We start from the raw sequence: 18,571 nt of genomic DNA, 5'->3' as shown, positions 1-18,571 counted from the left end.
TAATCGGGACCATGCATCGAGCACCCAACTTATAGTGACAGAGCCCTCTGACTCCCGTGTTAGCTCCATGCCAGCTGGAAGAAACTCGAAAAGGGAATGGGGCACTTCATACAATGTCACAGCTCAGCCTACTGTAGATTGTGAGCTTGACACCCTTCAAGTTTTGCCAAGGAGTTCAGATATTGAAGCCCAGTCAGAATTTGTAAGTATATACATAATTTTTTCTATCCTTATTTTCAAAAATAAGACAAAATTTTCTCAGGCGCATAGCTTTTTATTAGTAAAAAATTAAAATTTTTTTCTACGATTTTTCATTTTATTTCATTAAAAAAATTATAAATATATATATAAAGGAGTGCTTATCTCGCATTTCTATAAATATAAAAAAAAAAAAAATTACCTTTTAACTTCTAACCAAGATAAATTCTAATGCAATAATTCCTTTTAAACAAAAAAAAAACAAAAAACGATTTGCTATTTCACGGTTGGCAAGCCACTCTTAAAACTGATATTATTGCGCTAAAACCATTTGCGCCTTATCAGATCGCTTTTTAATATGATTTAAATTGTAAGTGGGTTTCCTGTGACAGGAAGAAGGTTTTTAGTAATCTCCAATTATGGGTTTCACATACGAAGGAAATATTATTTTGAACCAACTCAGGCAATTATTTTCGTTTTGAAAAGGTTCAAGAAAAGAATTTGAGACTGTTCTATTTGAACAGTGTTGTGAAGTCCGATATCCCCACAACTCGGAAAGGGTATCGATCCTCCTACCTCGAAGGAAGCTCCCGGTTCCCAAGGGTTCTCCCCGGGAGGGGTTTGGGGGGAGGGGGGAGGGGGTTTCTAAAAGGACCATCCAACATTTTAATTGCAATTTAATTGTTGATGTGGATGGAGAAAAAAGTTCTTATCTCTTACATGTATTTATTTAGCCCAGGTCAAACAAATCCGTTGGCAAAAGAAACAGGAAAATACGGATTATTGAGAAAGTAACAGCACCACCCACCGCCGACATATGGGATTCGTGTCCATTAACTGAAGCCGAGGAGCAATTGTTCGTACAGCATACTGCCTCAGTTGAACAATGGTCAAATTTCATTGACACTTATACTGAAGAGGCTCAAACAATCGAATTGGACTCATATTTTACATTTTTATTTAAAAAAAAAATTTTTGGAATCAAACCATTATTTTTTTCGAAGAATAAGACTACATTTCCCCGACAAACAAATAAAAAAATTTTTTCTTTTAACATGTTCAGTTGACATTATGAAAGACATAGGGCAATGTAACTTTTTTTCTTCTTCTTTTAATTGTTCAGGTGGTGGGACAATGACTATGAGAAATTGACAAAGTTTATTAACTATAAAATAATGATTATTTTACATAAAAAATAAAGCTTTTTTTTTCTACAGATTGAAAATATAGCACTCCCAGTGGCACCATCGAGTGATGAAGGAGGTATATTTACATTACCAATTCTGTCACCACCAGCAGAGTTCAAGGATGAACCTACACTGGTTCTAGAGAATTTGCAGTGGCATGAGGGGTTCCCTAACGATGCTTTGAGTGAAGGGGCCATCCTGGATGACTTAACTTGTGATATTGACATGCTTGAGGACCCAGAGTGGGCGAATAGTTTCATGCATGAATATTTAGATGATGCTACAAGTAAATTTGAACCGGGTCCTCATAACGAAATTCCATCAGAGGACACTACAGGCTGGCTCGACCAATTGTCTCCAAACACCTTGGAATATGTACTAGGGAACCTCATGTCACATCCCCCCAATGTGATTGAACAGACTGGGAGTGGTGTTATTGACAATTCCCTGTCACCCTCCTCCACCATTCAACTTAATAGTAGTAGTAGTAGTAATACAACAGCAGCTCATTTTTCCGGGGGCATTTTTAATCAGAACTTTACAATTAGTGAATTGAGTCCTGAACAAACAGGGACAGGATATGAAAATAGTGCTACGTCCCCGGAATTGCCTGATTTTTATCTGTTAGAATCTGCTCTAAGTCATTTACAAACGTATAGTGTAGACTTTAGCCTACCCGAAGAAAACTCTGGTAATATTTTAACTGACCCCATGAAAAATCTCCGTAGTTATATCAACAGAATTCGAGTGCAAATTGAGATTCAGATTCAGAATTGGAGAGGTCAAGGGGGACTTAAGGTTTCAGTGAACCAACAAGTTTACTTACAACAGTGAGCATCCGGGGATATTTTTTATTTTTATTTTTCGATAGGCAACCAGACTTTCTACCCAGGTCTAAATGAATTTGAAGACAGTTTTTTCAACCGGGTGAATAAACTGATTTCAACTTTGGATACGTTTAGCAAGAGGGGTAGTGGGTCCACCATTTTATACATTGAACGCATGGATCTGAATCTCAGTAGATTTAAAAAAAACTTTATTTTAAGGGGTGGGAGGGGTAAAAGAATAAAATGCCACCCAGATTTGTCGGCTACCAAAGGAGTTCAGGGTTTCAATTTTGACACTGGACTACAATGCTTTAAGTTCGCATTTTTAGCAGCGGCCCATAAAACATTAAAAGATGAATCATCAATGAAAAATCTTGACAAACTTGCACGTAACGGTGGAAAAAATTTCTCTAAAGTAAATTTTGATTGTTTAGAGGGAAAATATCGGGTGTCCTTTAAAGAAATAAGCATATTCGAAAAAGCAAATAAAAATGTGGGGGTGGGGGTGGTTGTTCTCCAGTACGACAGTGAATTTGTAGATGGGGGGAAAAACCAAATAAAAAAGGGGTTTTGTACTCAGTGAGGACACCGATGGTGGAAAATGTTAAAAATTAAGTATGGATTATTTACGAACCCCCCAAAGATGTAAATTCCTATGGCCATCTTTTCCCTGTCACGGCAATAAGTCGGCTCTTCTGTCAAGGCATTCATAAGGGAGAATGCTTCTATTGTCCTATTTGCCTCTCCTCATTTAGATCTGAGCGAACATTTTCAAATCACATGGGGCCTTGCAAAATTCACGGAAATCAAAGACTTGAACTGCCGGTAGAAGCCAAAGACATTTTACAATTTAAAAATTTTCAAAATTCTCTTTTGCAATCTGATAAAGTGTCTTTGGATTGTGAAACAATACTGGTTGAGGTATCGGACCCATCAATGCCAAATATAGTCAAGTAACACAAACTAGTTGCGTTCTCCTATGCAAATGCCCGTCACGATGTCAAACATCACATCCACTTTGACGATTTTTTGTTTACAATGGACGAGGAGGACACTATGGACAAGTAAGTGTTTTTTTTAATAAAAACGGCAAACACGGCAATGTAACGATTACGTAGTACTAATTATCCAATGACAGTGTCGGATAAAAAGCAACTGGTGCTGGAAAAGTGAACAATTTGCTGGGTTTGTAGGAGTACCTTAGCCCCACAAAACATGGTGTAGGACCACGATCACCTTCTTGACCCAACGTCAACGGGACAAAGCACCTTTCAGGGGTGGGCTCACAATCCGCGCAATTTAAAAATTAAAAAACAACTTTTTCTGCCGGTTTTTATACATAACTCTAACTAAGATCTGAAGTTTATGCTACCTGCATTAGCACATCTTCAAAGAAATGGAACAGTGGATGATGCATGGGTGATAGACTGCTTTACTTACACAATCAGATATTAATTCGCGGAATAGTTTCGGTTTTTTTTAGGGATGTTGGATGATTTTGCCTTCGGCGTTGGTTACTATAAAACCATTCATTTTTGATATTACCAAAATATTTTTCCCACTAAAGAGTTTGACTAAATTCTATTCCAGAAAAACTATTACTATTGCACCGCTTTCCCCCTTCTCAAGCAGCGAAATTTACATGATTTATATGATTTGTTAACGGTCAAGGGCATCTATCCTTATGACCATTAATGTTCCATGTCGAGATTCGCCGAGGAGGCTATTCCTCCAATTGAATCGTTTTACGACAGTCTTCACGATCGTAGTTGCACCCCCGAGGAATACAGTTTTACTAAAAAAGTTTGGGAAGAGGGAGGGTTCATAATTTGATTTTACGACCTCAGTCTGTAATTTTTGAGTGACTTGTTAACATTGGTTGGCATGCGTAAAAATATGGATAAAACATGTTGGATTTCGTATTGATGTGATGCATTATTTTTCTTCGCCTATTCGCTTGCTAGACCTCATCCTAAAAATCAGTGGGGAAAAAATTGGGCTAATCACTGACATTGATCAGCACCTGTTCATCGAGAGGTCAATGCGGGGGGGTTTTGTTTTTCACGGAGACCGTATCTTGGAAACTGATCCAACGGGGGAGAAGACGGGGACAAAATCAAATGCAGTTTTCCTCGATATGAATTCTCTCTACCCCTCGGCCATGTCCCATTATGCACTACCTTGCGGCGACTATAAATGGCTCAATGACCCTCAAGCTCCCCATTTCCCCAACATTGACAGTGTTGAGGACAATGAACCGGTGGGTTGGTTTTTTTAAATAGATGGAGAGATAACAGTCGAGCTTCACGATTCAGTAAAGTATTTTGTTTTAACGTGTGTCAATAGACCTGTGACAAATGACTCTTTGAGTCGTCGCAATAGGTGTTTAGTCGAAGTGGACGGATTGCATTGGACACCTTCAAAACAAAAAGTTATTGCCGACCTTCTGCCAAAAAAAAACATAGTTGTACATCATATAGCGTTAAAATGGATGTGCAACAACTGTTTCAAAGTCAAAAAGGTTCACCGAGCACTCGAGTTTAGTCAAAAACCTTATTTGAAAACGTTTGTTGACACTTTTGTCGGCAAACGTTCTGCAGCACAGACGAAAGCTGAAAAAGAAATTTATAAACTCATTTTAAATTCGGCTTTCGGCAAAATGTGTGAGAGTGTTCGCAATAGGAATCGTTGTGACTTTGTGACCGATCCAGAATAATGTGCTCGAATTATTGCCGATCCCAATTATACTTCCGTTACAATCATTGGCCCGGACATGGTCCTTTTGAATAGGAAAAAAAGACGCATTGTCCTGAATAAAAATATTGCTGCAGGCAGTGCGATGTTGGAGATCTCAAAAAACATCATGTTGGAATTCTACTACAATATGGCTAGGGTACAGTGGCCGGAAAAGGGGCAAGTAGAGGTCTGCTACGGTGACACGGATTCTCTACTGCTCAAAGTAAAAACACCAAATCTAATTGATCATTTGGCGCACGGTGAAATTATCAGTTCACGGATGGACTACACCAATTGGAGTGGTGGTCTTTACCCTGAGCTAGTAAAACGTCGGGTGCCCAATCAGCTTTTATTTTTTAAATATGAAACGAGTAGCGACTTGATTTCCCGTGGTATATTTTTAGGCCCGCAGGTGTACTTTATACAGACATAAGACGAGGAAATCAAGAAACGTTGCAAAGAAGTAACCACGTGCTATGTGGACAAGAATTTCGACACCAACAGTTATAGGAATTGTATTGTTGAAAATACAATTCCACGAGCCAAATTGTTGGCGATTCGTTCATTAAACTACAAGAACTATACTGTAAATGTAGAGAAAATAGCCATGAGTACCATTTCCGACAAGGCCTTTGTTTGTCAAGATGGTGTGACCATCCCCCCCCTTGGACACTATTTAACTTCAGACCGGATCGAATGTACTGCCCACGGGGAAAGTCTCGGTTTAAATAAAGTCCTGTAAATAATTTCCTAAAAACCTTTGGGGGGGGGGGCCTCGCGGCCTTTGGGGGGGGCCGCTGCCAGCGCGGGGGGGGGGGGCGCACCGTCACCAAAGTTATCTTTTTTTGGACTTAGAGCAGATTTTTTTTTTCAAGTGCCATCTCTAATTTAATGTTTTTTTTTTCTCTATAAAAAAAAAAGTGTTTTTTCTCTCTGTGTGCATCCCATGTAAATGTTGTATTTTTTTATTATGAATAAATTTAAAAAAGTGTATTTTTTTTCAAGTTCTCTCTCCAATTTAATGTTGTATTTTTTTCTCTATAAATAAACAAAAAAAAGTGTTTTTTCTCTGTGTCTGTACCTATGTAAATGTTGTTGTATTTTTTTATTATGAATAAATTTAAAAAAGTGTTTTTTTTTCAATGTATTGTTACTTTTTTTATGTGCATATAATAAAAGAAAAAATATGATTCTTTATTCGTCTTTGTCTTTGTCTTTGTCTTCTTCTTCTTGAAGAACAGAGTAGCAGTAGGGAAAAATTGTTTAGTCATTAGACAATTAGGGTCTACAGTTAGTTTTCCAGGTAAACTGTTGAAAGGAACATGTATCAATTTAAAATACCATTCAGATCGTTTCTGTGTGGGCCCTCAATGTCGGGCAAAACAACACTCTTAACTAAAATAAATAAAAATTGTGATAAAATGTTATAAATGTGATAAAAATGTTCGGAAAAGCCGAAAAAAATCTACTATTGCTATAGTATTTGGCAGGAGTCATACAATAAAATAAAAGCAATTGCTGCCACCACCATGGGATCGATGCAGATACAGTTCATACAGGGACTTGATGTTTTCAACATTATTGAACCAAACTTTGAGATGAATAGAGCCGATGTGAGTTACTCCTTTGAGACATGGGATATTAAAATGCTACAATTTGTGACTCCTTGACCTCCTAATTATGAAATTTTTATGCCTCGAGATTTAAACCCACTTCTTCATAGGAGCAAAATTATGAAACCGAAAGATTTAATTGGCTAAAATTAAATCATTTACAGAGTTGTTCGTGATTCTAGCTCGCTAATAACCCTCAATAAACAAATCTATCCAGGTGCCCCAAAATTTCTACTCTCAACATACAATCAGGCAACTAATAAACCCCACGGTTATATCCTGCTGGATCTCAATCAAAATACACCCGAGGATCTGCGTGTAGTCACAGATATTTTCGACAATGAAATTACAGTATATCTCCCGGTCAACACTAAAAAGACCTATTAGTCGCTATCATGACACTGAAGAAACTACATGAAAATAGGCTCTTGTTTTCAGTTCTAAGCACTTCAAAACCTCCGCTTAGAAAAGCCATACTCAAACACGGTATTGACAATGATTTAATTAATCTAATATCTTAACTTTTCTTAAATTTGACCGTTGTTATTTTTAATCTGCAATATTTTTTTAAGAACCCGTAAATTAAAATTCTTTCATTTTTAATTAATTGTACATATAAAAAGAAATTAAATCTTTTTAAATGTACACGACTTGTTCAGGTGGGCGGTAGCTTTTTTACACTTTTACTGCCAATAATTGCAGGACTTGTAAACAGTTTTCTCTAGAGAATGGCAAAACCCTATAAATTGACTCCAATAGAACTCGCTCTCTCACCCGTCGAACACTTTGAGGACAATCTGAGTAAATTCCTCGACAATGAAACTATTGATGATGATAAAAAACTGATTTTACTTCAAGATGCACTTCATCGAGTGGACAAACACTATCGATCAAAGCCCACTGCTGCTGATCCCAAAAAAGAATCATCTCCTCAAGAATCTCCTGCTGCTGCTGGAACACAATTAAAGAAGGAGGAATTGGTTTAGTTTTTATTTAAATTTGTAAATATAAGGCCCAACTAATAGCTTGAAAAAATTACACGACTCCTCATCTATCTCTTGGATAGTGATCAAATTCAAGTTGAGAGCAATGGGTAAAGGATTATAATTCAGGGCAAGAGCTATAATCTACTTGATTTAATGTATGACATGGTTACAAATCTTAAAAGACTATTATCATTTGACACTCGTCTATACAACTTTCTAAATACACTTCCCCAAAAGTCTTATTGGCAATAGACAAATTCTAAAAAAATTAAAAGAAGTTGCATCATCATCATCATTAAAATATGAAGTTGAAGAAGAAGAAGATTTTAAATCAATTTTGAAAATACTAGCACACAACTAATAGCTAGACAAAAGCGAAGACGTATCACGTCAAGGTCCCCACCACCACCACCAGCCCGTTTACACAAGGCTAACGGACGTTACACAACGTGTTTACGTTCAAAATGGTTGAAGTTCTGACAGGTGTTCATGAAAATATTGGCGGGGTGGGGAGTTTAAGTTCCCCCACAACTCTTTCCAAAGTCACGGGTGTTCGCACTAAAAGTGTACAAGACTATCTACAATATGAGCCAAGTTACACTCTGCATAGAAATCACAGACTTCGTGCCAATCAATATCGAAAAACTAAAGCCTTTTACCCATTGGATATAATGCAAGCAGATCTCCTGACTCTAGATGAATTTCAAAGACGTCACAATATACCGTAAAAGTATATTTTACTTGAAATCAGTGTGTTCAGTCAATCTTCATATGGATTTCTATTGCGATCAAAGGAAGGTTTTGAAGTTTATTAGGCTATTGAGAGTATTCTCGAAAAGGATTCATATAAAAAAATTCAAACGGATCGCGGTAGTGAATTTGTTAATACTCATGTTGCAAAAGTACTAGAGAAATATAGTACACTGGTCTATCATAGTCACAGTCCTATAAAGGCTGCAATGGCCGAACGATTGATAAGAACTATTCGACTTTTAATTTCAAGATATTGTACATTTAAAAATACACCGGCTTTTATTCATGATTTAGATAAAATCATGTTGATTTATAATCAACGACCTCATCGATCATTGTCCAACTCTACACCAACGGAAGTTAATCATTCGGATCATAATAAAACTGACACCTTTCTTAAACAATATTCCAATGAATACAAAGTCAAGAAGAAGAAGAAAAATGAATTCAATGTGGGTGATACGGTTTGAATTAATAGAACAACTAATGTTTTTGAAAAAGTGACTTACTTGTGGTCCACTGAACTTTTTAAAGTGGCAATAATCCTAGACACTAAACCCATAACTTATCGCCTGCGTGATACCAAAGATGAAGAGATTCTCGGTGGCTTTTATGACTATGAACTGCAAAAAGTTAAAAATGCTAGTGAAATCTACCAAATTGAAAAGATATTAAAGACACGTACTCGCAGGGGTAAGAAACAGTTACATGTTCGGTGGCTAGGATACAACTCTGATTTTGATTCTTGGATTGGTGTTGAAGATATTGACAATGCCCAATGATTTCTATGTAACTTTCATGTCCAACGCTTCGAATCCTCTCTACAATGACTTGAATACGACAAGTGATTTTTGGACAAAACTCTCCCCCGCCTTAAAATTTTACTGCGCATATGAAGTGGGTCGTGTCGACTGCATTCTCAAAAATGACTATGAAATCCTGAGAAAGGCTAGTAAATATTAAATAAAAATAAGACCGTTTGAATTAGGTGATGAAGGTGCAATGACAACTTTTGACTCTAATCAGTACCCTATTGCTAACTTCCCCTACAGGGAATACAATAACATGCATGAACTGTGTCGAGTTATCAACATATAAAATTGCAAGTCGAAAAAAAGGCGGTTTCACTTTTAATTACTTGACGGAACAAAGGAGAATTTACATTACCAATCCATTTGAGATTTAAAGAATTTTCTCAATGAGAATTTACGTGAGGTTCTTGGTTTTAAAAACCGTATTATTAAGACAGAAAATTTCAGTGGTAGTGACCATGTTATCTATGCAGACTATGCACCCAGCTTCTCCATGGACACTTGCATATTTCTCTACGCTTCATTTGTGGAAACATCTCGGGTTGGTAATTCAAATGTTCCCCTCCTACGAGTTCTTGAACGAAAAACCAATCAAGAACATATTCACCACTACAATATAAAGCATCTTAAGTATATTCCCGTAAACACTTCCTATTTGGAACTCTGTCAGTTAACACTAAGAACTGAATTAGTTGATCAAAAAGAAATTTCAAAAGGCTTAGCTGTTATTACATGTCATTTTCGACCCATTTTAAACGACAACGACGGTACAATCAACTAAAAAATTAACAATAGAAGAATTCCTTTTGTCTGTCCCGTTATTGACTGTTATGTTGGTGCTTTTAGTCCACGTCAAATAGGCAATGGATTGGACTACTACAAGGGGCGTACTACAATGTCTGTCTATGGTCTTGGTAGATGGTTTGCTATGCTATCTCGTTCTGCACTACCCCTTGCCAGAAAATATCATGTACCTGCTGCATCAAATTTTGCTGCCTCCACACTACAGGACTGGGGGTCGGGCAAGAATTTCAAGGAGAGTGTTAAGGAAAATATTAGATTTTCAGCAAGAGCCGTTGGTGAACAATTAAAATCTCGACAAAATGGGGAGGGGTTGAAAAGGATGCGTTCGCGTCATTCACTCATCAGTCTCTACCCAGGCAGGAAGCAAATGGCATCAACAAAGACTTTGAGAAATAGAACAACGACGACTAATAAGCAGCAGCAGAAGAAGAAGAAGAGAAAGATTCGTAGATAAAAGAAGGAGTTTGTCTCCTAAGATGACTTATGTCCCCCCCAAGGACTAATATCCATAAATCAGTTCCTCATCGAATCTATTCAACGCTGAAAATGTTGATGTCAGCGTCAAGTATGGCTACTATGAACAATTTCATCCTCAACAACCCCTCTCGGACAATATACACTTTCAAATATTTTCCAATGACGACTATTTCATTGATTTGTCGTCAACATTTATTGATCTAAATTTCGTGGTGAAGAAAAAGTAAGATAATACAACTCCAAATGCCGGTGATGATCTCTCCTCTGAAAACTGTATTCTAAACAACCTATTCAAGAAAATTAATGTATTTATTAATGGAACATTGGGGAGCACTAGCAATAATTTATCCAACTATGCAAGCTACATACAATTTATGATGATGACGCCAAAGGCATACAAGGAGATGAGAGGACAATCATTGGGCTATGAATATCGAACAGGTATTGATACTGACGGTGAGTTGACTACAGCAGTGACCCAGGAGTATCATCTAGTTGGAAAATTAAATCATGAGATATTCAATATATCCCAATGGCTTCCCCCCAATGTCAAGATTGACATAAAGTTGCATATGGCCCCATCGAATTTCATTTTGAGAAAACACTTCCTGCAGCACCCGATGCAAATGTTATTATTACATCAGCAACTCTCCACGTTCGAAAACAACAAGTTATGAGCTCTGTTGCACTGGTAGTGTAAAAGCTAAGATCCAATGGTAGCAACATTAAACTTCTTGTCCCCACTACAATCACCAATCAACGTCACAGTGCCAGCGGTTCTCGTAGCTATAGCTATTCGTCTTTTATCATTGGAAAAATCCCATCAAAATTAGCTTTGGCGTTTGTGAAGAGTGGCAGTGCCATTGGATCCTGGACTGAATCTCCCCATGATTTTAATTTTTTCGGTGTATCTAGCCATGTGTTCAAAGTGAATTGTATTCCACTGTACACTATGTCATTTCACAAAAAATCCTATAGAACTCTGTACGAGTTGACCATGCAATCCCTAGATCACGACTATCAACTGTTTGAAAATGGAATAACCGATTCAATGTTTTCAAAAATCATGGGGTTATTGTTTTGGACTTGTCAGGCATACAGGATATGAGTATAGTACGAACAGGGAATGTACGTTTAGAGTGTACATTTGCCAATGCTCTGGCCGAGAGTATCACGCTAATATCACTGAGTCAATTTGAAACCTATTGGGAAATCACACCCGATGGCAGTGTTCTACTAGACCTTGCGCCATGAACACAAACCATATACTCAACGTATTTCGTATAGATCTTGACACGTCACAAGACAAGTCCCGGTGCATACCCTCGGAATTCATTGAGAACTTCAAAAGTGTTAACAGTACCTTACTCATTTTTAATAAAAGTCCGTCAACAATGAAAGTCGGTCATCGGCTAAGTATCTTTCAAACAGCAAAGACTATTGAATTTTTTGATCCTCTTGGCATATCATATGAATTCTACATTCCATACATCAGCAACTTTATTGAAAGCAGAGGGAAAACCATTATTCAAAATCAACAAAGACTACAGGATTTAACGACTAAGACACGTGGCTTTCATGCACTACTCTTTTTCATGTTCAGATGTCGTGGCTACACCTACAAGCAGTTTCTCAACATCTACGTTGACTTACCTCAATTGAACGACTTTCTAGTGGAGAAAATACTTACAAGTTTATTTAATATTCATTTTAGTGCCCTAAGAATAAAATGTTCTAAATATGTATGTGAATTTGTTTATTAATAAAAAAAAATATATACATGATAAAATGACTTTTTTTCTCTTTAGATCTCATCCACTACTAGAAATTTGTCAACAAAGTGCAGGTAGATTATCTGGATTCGCTGTGTGCTGATCCTGATATAGTGCACAGTAAGGGTCACATTTTTTACAGTAAAGTATGATTTCACTCTTTTCATATCTCTTTGTATAGTCAATGATACTATTCGCATTCATTCTATAGAATTCACATGTTTCAATTTGCTTATTTGAATCAATTTCATAAACAGTGTCCTCAAGTGTCGAATCACATTCTGTCACGGCCAAATAAAAATCATTGGGCTTATAATCATAACACCCAGTGTCTTCACAACGATGACGTAGAAACCATGTAGAAACCATATTCTTTAGTTGTTCCAACAGTTGAATCGTTGACCCGGTTCCTCCTCCCAGAAAAATCTAAAACCACGACAATACCAATCTCGTAGCAATAAACTAAAATCACGGTTAGGATTCTTTCCAATCATACCGGGATATGTACTCTCCCACTGATTACATTTATCATAATGACAATTGGAGCATAGGTGGCCTCTAGGATGAGAGTCACACACCTCTTCAAGACAGGAATTACAACCTTTAATTTGTACAGCATATCCTCTATGCAATTTACACGGGTTGCATAATTCACACTTTTCATCATACTCCTCAATCATTGTGCAATTCTCACATGATAACCAGCTGCCCTGTGTGTACATACATAATGGACATGTATGGAACATTTTGTCATGTGTTGACGCTCTCACTGCCACAATGAAACTGAGCTAGCAACATCAAAAAAATTGTCTGAGAGAGAGAGAGAGAGAGGAGTAAATCATCTTGAGCACCATCTTTCTTATGAAAAAAAAAGTCCTAAGTTTCTACAAACTAATTTTTAAAATCATATCAACAATATAATTTTGATGCGTCGTGATCAATATATCAAAAAATTTTGTAAATGCATTTGGACCACGATGTAGAAGCTTCATACAATAGTCTAATGATGGAGAATCAGTTTTCATTGTGTCGAAAAGCATTTTCAACTAAAATATCTTCATTTTAATGGACAACTATATAAAATCGTCGTCTAGAATTAATCACTTGCAAGTAAGCATCATATTACTAATCTTTCGATCTGTTCAGATCTTATATATTTTTTAGATTTATCACTCTATCGCGATAAAACTCTGACTAAACAGAATTTCTTTTTGTACTCTAAAAAATATACAAAAGTCTATTATAGAAAAAAAAAATACCATTGATTTAAAAACAGTTTTATTGAACATAATTACAATAATAATATTCACTGATGCATTTTGTTCTCATCAATATATTTCGATAGGATATCTAATGCTGACCGAAGTTTATTTATATGGAGAATATTTACTTTTCCAGCAAAACACAGCTGCTCCTCCTGCTTAAATTTGCTTAATGATATCACGTATCTTGCATACATAATGTCCCATTCAAGACATAGTCTACAGCCAGCAGTTATTTCCACAGCCACATTGGGTACTCGTATATCGTTGCTGCTGCTGCTGTCGGTTCCATCATTAATCTCCAATAATGTAAATGAACCACTCATTTTTTTTTCTACACTAATATCCTTGCAAATAAAAAAAAACTATTCTCTTTGAATTCAGTTCTCTTACTAATATGAATTGTAAAGAAAACTATTCCTTTTATTCAAATCCTAATCACCAATCAAGTTATACTCGTTCCTCTTGGCCAAGAGTATAATGACATCTAAAATTAACAGAAAAAAACCTGTTTGTACGGGGGCCCCATAGAAATGGTACTTCTTACTCTACTTCTAGGCAGGCTGGCGTGCCTTTTCAAAAACTAACAAACAAGCATTTGTCCAATAAGAGTCATACTTACTCTCGCCATTTACCCGTGCAGCCATTTAAACATTTGCCCCTCAATTACTTTGAATATCTGTCTTGGTTTTTGTTTCTACAATTAGCCATGTCTTGATGCCTACTGCAAAATACTTGAATTTTCAATTCAAAATCAAAGGGATAATGCAAGATAATGGGCTAAGATAATGGAATAAAGTAAACTAATGGGCACATTAGATAGCAAATGTTTGTTTTTATACTCGTTCGCTTAGAAGTCGTTTTCTTTTTATTCTGATTTCTTTCGTATATTTGTTTGTCTTGTATTTTGCGAAGTGTCTAATTGCTTCTTTATTATTCTATTATTTTGTTTTCTCTTACTGCTCCGTCTAATTGCTTCTTTATTATTCTATTATTTTGTTTTCTCTTACTGCTCCGTCTTATTGATTTTGTATAACGGGTTTTCAAATAAATAAACAAACAAATAAAAAGCTTGTTTTTCATTTAATTTTTATCATTTTTCAAACCTTGTTGGGAATCTCTGTTCTAAAATGTTTTTGCAGCAAATCCCATCCCCCTCCCATTACAAAGTTTCTCTCACCAAAAATTCCCTATGAAGAATTTCTTCTGAGGAAAATCTTCCAGGGAGAATTTCCCCAGCAGAAAATCCCATCCCCCACGGAAAATCCTCCAGGGAAGTCTAAACCTGCTTAAGATTACCCCCAGAGAATTCCCTGGAAAATTTATCATGCAAGAGCTGCGAAAGAGAAAGGAAGACAATTAAATAAAGTAGACAATTCTGGTAAATTTCTACTGTGTAAAATTCTCCTTGTGGAAACCATCCCCCTCCCCCAAAAATGTTTGTGTATACTTCCTACTAAATAGATAGATACTATACGTAAGTCATTTGCAAATTTCATAATCTACAATTCTTTTCCCCAGGGGCTCTTTCCCCAGGGGGGGGGGGTGTCATCCCAAGAAGAATAGTTACTGGACCTTTCAAATATGCTAAATGAAATTACTATCTCAAAATTTTTATTGGTTGACTTAGGGGAAAAAGATTGTGGGTGGGAAGCTAGTAGCCCTCCAATATTTTCGGCTATTGAAAAAGAATGCTAGATCTTCCTATTCTTGTTCAAGGGAACCTTCTCAATCTTCTAGGACCTTTAGTTCAATATAATCCCCCCTGGGAAAAGAAAGAACAAAAAATCCAAATAAATACGCATCTTTGACCTTTCTTCTGAAAACCACAGCAACAAAATTCCACTTTTTTGCAGACGGTAGCTTGAAACCTCTACAGTAGGGTTCTCTAAAAGGCTGCATGTGATGATACAATTTTTCCTAGGGTTCCTCGACTTTAAGTTTCCCCTGTTTTTTTGAAAATCAGGCTATTTTTTCAGGCTTGTAGCTTTTGATGGGTACTATTAAACTTAATAAATCTTTTATATTTCGGAATCAGCATGTACAGTCAACTCTTTTGATGTATCTTTTGTTGTCAAAATTCTGTTTCATAGAGTTTCGGTTACTATTTGGCCATATATCTCCTTATTTACAGTTTTTTTTTTACTATGAACTGTACAATATTCAATTCATTAATGTTGATGCTCAGAAATTGTTAAAGGATCTTTAATACTGTTATCCATCAATTAAGATTATCCAAAATGTCCATTATGGCAGGCTTTTACTTGTAAGAAAAACTTTTTATTTGCCTCTTTCAGTTGCAGAGTTTTCAGTTGCCTCTTTCTTTCAGTTTGTCTCAGAAGTGCCAAGTTTGAATTAAACAGAAAATAGGCAAGCTGCGATTATGATTACTTCGCCTGGGAACAATTAATGTCATTTTGTGCAGCTTAAAGCTCACCACTTTTATTTCAAAACTGTTTCAACATGGAGTAATGGTTTTAAGTTTGACTTTCATTGCAACTGACTCAATGAAGTAAAGTATCACTGTGTTATTCGACACATTTGCTGGAACATATTTTCCTTGCATTTTGTATACCTTTTTGTTTTTTCATTAAAAGGATAGTAGAATTGCTTCCTTCCTTCATTTTCGTTAATTAGTGCCACTAGAAACTGTTAAAACTGGGGTGAAGGTACTAATAATTCGACAGTTTTTGTAAAAAAAAAAACACTTTTCTACTCCAGAGGGCTTAATTTGAAAACTTGGTTTGAAAATGGTTTCAGTATATAGAAAAAATATCTAAGAATATAACTGTTTGATTAGAAGTTTGAAATTTTATCAGAAAAGGGTACAAAACTCGGATTTTCTTAAATTGAAGCGTTTTCGCCTACAAATTTAACAGAACAAAAAAGTTACCTGTTTTCGACGTAAGTTGGAACCCGATTCGACATGTTTCGAAATACTTGGGGAATACTTGTGAGCGGATCCTATTGCATTTGACATGCTTATTCTTTTACTTTAATTCTCCATTTCTCTTCAACTGTTTTAACGTGTAAATATATAAAACCCTATTAAGATGGTGGAAGCAAAAAACTGGAAAAATTGCCTCAAGTATAGGGACGAAATTGGATAATCGTATGGAGTGTAATTGTGTGACCTAGGTCTCTATAATATAATGTGTGATATAATAGTGTGATATAGGTCTCTCTATAGCCGCTATCTGGAATGGCCCACTTCTTCTCAGCTTTAATGGTCCAGCAAAGATTTCTTTGTTGTTCACAGTGAAAATGTCAACATTAGGCCATTTAAAAGTTAATTTACCATTTTAATCCACTTAAATTTTAGTTTTGACTACCCTTTGTCTAGAAAGGGTAGTCAGAATTCTTGGAATGTGCATGCCCTACCTAAGATTATTTGAAGTTTGTGACACCGAGGAGCTTAACATGTCTCATTAGCATTTTGGGTGGGATAGGATCTAAGGAAACAGAAGTAGTTTCAAGAATTTTAAGAAGTTTATTGTCATTATATTTGACTTAGGGAATTTACTTTCATGTGTAAATTCTTAGCTTTATCCAAAACATGGGTAGGATTTTGATGGGGACATTTTTGATAGTTCTATGACATACTTCAAGGATCATCAGGTCATTTACATATTAACAGCTTTGAGGGAATCTTACCAATTTCATTAATCAATGCTAGATATAAGAGTGGTCCTAACAAAGTTCCTTGAGGAATTCTATGCTAATTAGGGTGGGGTTCAGAGAGAATATTTTGTATTTTACAGCTTGGGATTTTGAAAGAATTAGGGTTTTGTGATCAACCAAGTCAAATGCTTAAAAATATGAACATAGTAAGAGGCCAAGCTGCAGTTCCTCAGATGATGGAAAAATCTAGCCTCTAAAAAATCAGTCAAATCAGTAAAACTACGATTTAAAAAAAAACAATTTTTTTATTTTGTTTTTCATGTGAAACATTATTTCAGTTAATAATCATCGAAATATGTCGTATTTGAGGAACTACCCGGAAATTTGACAACTATGTTTTCGGTAGAGGACCCTTGAATTTCTAAACCAATTGTTTCTCATCTGTATTACATGTCCACTGAAGTTTTGACAGAGTCACCTATATTTCGACAGGGCCTGTTGCTGTCTGTCAAAAATTTCGACAAGGTAACTACAAGATATTCTGAAAAGAAATAAATCTCATAATAGAAGCCTATATCTACATTTGAATTCAGCTGAAGAAACATTTTTTTCACTGATTTGTGACAAAAGAAAATATTGCTAGCTACAGTAAAGTGGTAGATAGATGGCCTAGGGTTTAAATTTCTTAAAAATATATTTAGAAAACACGTTTGCCTAGTAGGTTATTGGTGAAATTTTTTTCTAGATTTGTAGGAGAGACTAGATTTGTAGGAGAAATTGTTGCTTTGTTAAATTCAGAAGTTTATATTTATCGAGTTTCCAACTTTCTAGTAAAACTACAACAACTTCTCCTTATTCCCAATGCACACACACAATGCACATCTCCTTATACCCAATGCACGCACACAATGCACATCTCCTTATACCCAATGCACACACACATTGCACATCTCTTTATACCCAATGCACACAACAGTCGATTATACCTCCTAGTGTACTTTTTGTTCATTCGAAATGTCAGCTGTACATCAAAAAGTTGATGTTATTTATTTATTGCTTATTTGTATTTTTATATATATTTGTTACCGTGAATGTCTGACATATGGCTAATGTTGACATTCACCGATGAATGTTCGAAATTCTTTTTTCTCTGCTTGGATTCAATTATCTTTGCGAGTCAGCTTTTTTAGTCTTATGCAAGCTATGATGGTTTAAGTTAGGTTGGGTTATGTTAGTGGCTAGGTTAAATTTTGTTATAAATATCAGAAATGGGTTAAAAACGTAATTCAACCTAACTAAACCTAACCTGTCACCATCAAACTTTGCATTAATCTGAAAAAGCTGACTGGCAACACTGACTAATTCCAAGGAGAAAAAAAAAGGTATTTCGGACATTCACCGGTGAATGTTGACATTCGAGGTAACATACTAATTATATTATTATTTTTTCTGTATAACTGATCTGTTTAATCATTTATTTATTTATTATTTACTTATTTATCAATAACTTAATTACATCAAAA

General features: G+C 35.9%; 1 protein-coding gene across 1 annotated transcript in view; it reads left to right on the top strand.

Moving 5' to 3' along the window:
* Positions 1 to 18,571, top strand: part of LOC148947412 (uncharacterized) — a 57,019-nt gene that overhangs the window by 24,771 nt on the left and 13,677 nt on the right. The window lies entirely within an intron of this gene.

Source organism: Artemia sp. Qi Xiang Cuo, chromosome 10 (genome assembly GCF_049724085.1).
Source record: "Artemia sp. Qi Xiang Cuo chromosome 10, ASM4972408v1, whole genome shotgun sequence".
Classification (NCBI taxonomy): Eukaryota; Metazoa; Arthropoda; class Branchiopoda; order Anostraca; family Artemiidae; genus Artemia; species Artemia sp. Qi Xiang Cuo.
Note: the sequence above shows the minus strand (reverse complement) of the source record. Positions and strands in the feature narration are given on the sequence as shown.